General features: G+C 64.3%; 1 non-coding gene across 1 annotated transcript; it reads right to left on the bottom strand.

The window, feature by feature from the left end:
* Positions 1-957: 957 nt before the first annotated feature.
* TRNAH-GUG lies at positions 958-1,030 on the bottom strand. The gene has a single exon. It is a non-coding gene; the product is annotated as a tRNA-His (tRNA).
* Between the last annotated feature and the right edge of the window lie 2,153 nt (positions 1,031-3,183).

The following is a 3,183-nucleotide window of genomic DNA, read 5'->3' on the forward strand; positions in this document are numbered from 1 at the left end:
AAGGTGGACTGGGGCCTGGAGGCTGGGCCGCAGAGCGATCGGGGTGGGGAGCGGCCTCCCTGGAGCGGGAGCCGCGCAGGTGGCTGAGATCACCCAATGCGCTGCCTTCTTGCAGATTGATCGCCAGCGAGGGAGCGTGTGGATGCTGCCGGCCCGGCCCCGAGAGCCATGCGTCTTCGAGAGCGTGAGAGAGCGGATCCCAGCGCAGGCTCCCTGGGGTGACACTGTTCATGGTGTGTCTCTCGGGAGTGGAGTGGGCGTGCGGGGGAGGAAGGCGGGGCCTCGGGGACTCTCAGCAGGGAGAGCCGGGCCGCTGGGGCCTTTCTGCGCCTCGGTTTCCTCACATACGAGGGGATGGCTGGCGTTCCTGCGTTCGGGGTGGCATCCCTGTGCCGCCTGCTCAGCCCCCTGCTCCTCGGGAGGGAGCGGGCGGAGCCTCTGGGCCTGGGTCCCCTCGTTCTCCAATAGCAGCCCCTGGACGAGCCGGCGTTGCTGAGCGCTGCCCGCGTGGCAGGTGCTGTCTGATGCCCGTGTCCGAGGCACAGGCTGTCTTAGCCCCATTTGGTAACAAGGCCCGAGGCACGGAGGTTACGGGATGTGTCGGCGGCCACGCGGCCGGTGCATGGAGAGCCCGGACTCAGACGAGGTCTGTGTTTATTTATGTATTTATTTATTTACTAGAGGCCCAGTGCACGAAATTCGTGCAAGGTGCTCGGCCCTCACAGCCCTGGCTTCGTCTAGAAGGTCGACCGGAAGGTCGTCTAGAAGGTCGTTTGGCTGTCCAGTCTAATTAGCATATTATGCTTTTATTATTATAGATTATTTTAATATACTTTTATTGATTTCAGAGAGGAAGGGAATGGGAGGGAGGGATAGAAACATCAATGATAAAAGAATCATTGATCGGCTGCCTCCTGCACATCCCCTATTGGGGATGGAGCCCACAACCCGGGCACGTGCCCTGACCGGGAATCGAACCCAGGACCCTTCAGTCCACAGGCCAACGCTCTATCCACTGAGCCACACGGGCGAGGGCCACAGTCTGTACTTAGAGCGTGTGGCGTGAGAGTGACGCTGGCACCGCGTCGCTGCTGTGAGGATGGGAGGGTCCAGCCCAGGAGGCTCACGGCTGCCTGCACCTGGCGGTCATCCCTTCAGACTCCACCTCCCGCCCCTCCCCGGGCCCAGGTGGGGAATGTCCTGGGCTGGCCTGGGAGCTGGAGGGGGCTCTGTTGGGGTCTCTCGCAGCACATCAGCCTGTCCCTGTGGGCACCGGGGACTGCGGGTGAGCCAGGGGACCTGCCGTCTCCCCCGTCCCAGAACCCTGCACGGGGCCACCTGGAGGGAGGACACAGCCATGCCCTCCGCCCTCCCGGGACCCCTCAGTTCCTGGGACCCACTGCCAAGGGGCTTTTCTCCCTGAAACCTGTTCCCAGGGCCAAGCCCAAGGGGACCCTGGGATGAGGGGACAAGGCCCAGTGTGGGGTGCTTGAGCCAGCAGCCCCCAAGCCCCTGGTGAGGGGGTGTTACCCAGGCAGGACTTACATCTGCTCAGTCCAGACCTCCCTCAGGCAGAGCCAGTCATGGGCGGGGCAGCATCCGGTCACAGGTCCCCCTGCCAGGAAGTCTCGGGGTTCTGTTCAGTGACGTCACCACAAATAGAGGCTTGGGGTCTGCCAGGGCCAGTGCGAGCCCTCCAGGGGCGTCATTGCAGCCAGTTCTCCCTACAGCCTTCCGAGAGGGGGTCACCCCACTTTGCAGAGGAAGACCGAAGCCCTAGGGTGGCAGGGGGTCCCCCTGAGCAGGCTGGGGAGGCATTGAGTGGCGTGTTTCCCAAGAGCCAAGGGTGTGAGCTAAGGGGGACCCTTATGCCAGGAAGGGAGTGCCTCAGGGGGCCTTGGGGTGCGTCAGGGCGAGGAGGGGGGTGCGGGGCAGCGGAGGGAGGCTGCGCTGAAGGGCCCGAGAGCAGGTGTGAGGATGAAGGACGTGCAAGGCCCTGGCCCCCGGGGCTCTCGGCCGAGCTGGGCCAGGGATGGGCAGCAAGAATGGGCGAGTTTCCTGTAAGACAGTGAGTCCAGGGCTGCACTGGAGTGAGGGGTCCTGGGACCCCCTACAGGGCAGCCTGTTTAGCCTGGGGGCTGTCAGAGAGGGTTTCGAAGTGGAGCTGACCCTTGGCGCGTCTAGAAAGACGCCTAGAAAGATGCGTTGGGTTTTCCCTGGCAGGGGAACTGGGATAAACAAAGCACAGAACCCTCCAAAGAGGTGAGTGTAGGGAGCAGCAAGCTGGGGGGGGCAGCCCGGAAAGTGAGGGGGCGGCCGTGTGAGAGGGGCTGGAGCACCGCCCCAGCCAGGAACCCGCTGGCTGAGGGCAGGACCTGTGCTGGGGTCTGTCCCTACTGGTTGGGGAGTATTTTCCAGCTCCAGGACTCAGAGAGGGCAAGGCACCTGCCCGGCATTGCACAGCCTGCCAGCGGGTGAGGCGGCCCTTAGCCAGGGCCTGGGGCTTGGACTCGCCCCTGCAGGCCACGGGGCGGCAGTTTGTAAAGCAGGGGAAGCTCATGTGCATTTTAAGAAGACTTTGCATTTGCAGGAAGAGGAACTCCCAGAGCGGCTCACACTTAACCCCGGGGCCTGAGTCCCCATCAGAGATGGGCCTTTGTGGATGGGGCCACTCCAGGCCTCCCACTCAGACTTGCCTGGGCTGGGGGCTCAGCCAGGGGCACGAAGCTGGCGCCATGCCTGCCCTGGAAGTGCCACTGGCCTGGGGCTGGGAGAGGGAGGCTGAGTGCCCGCCGCCCGCGGAGGTTGTTGGAGGGCAGTGACCCTGTGCCCCGGGCGGGCGGGCGAGGAGAGCAAGATGGTGCACGGCGGCCCCAGACCAGGAAGCGGCCTCTGTCCCCCCCGCTTCCCCGCCCCCCCCAGACATTTCCTCCAGATGAAATCACATCCCCACGGGGAACAGACCCGCATTGTGAAGCGCAGGGGTATCCAGAGAAAGGACGCCTTTCAGGCCCTTAAAAATAGCAGCCCCGAGACACAGGGATCTGCAGGGACTGGCCTCGTCCCCGCCTCCCCCGGCAGCGAACAGGCCCATCACCCGCACCCAGACCACGGCCTGCGGGTGACCAGCTGGAGAGTCGCTGGCCCAGGCAGGGGAGGGGCAGCTGCCCAGCAGGGTTTCGC

Source organism: Myotis brandtii, unplaced genomic scaffold (genome assembly GCF_000412655.1).
Source record: "Myotis brandtii unplaced genomic scaffold, ASM41265v1 scaffold369, whole genome shotgun sequence".
In the NCBI taxonomy this organism is placed as follows: Eukaryota; Metazoa; Chordata; class Mammalia; order Chiroptera; family Vespertilionidae; genus Myotis; species Myotis brandtii.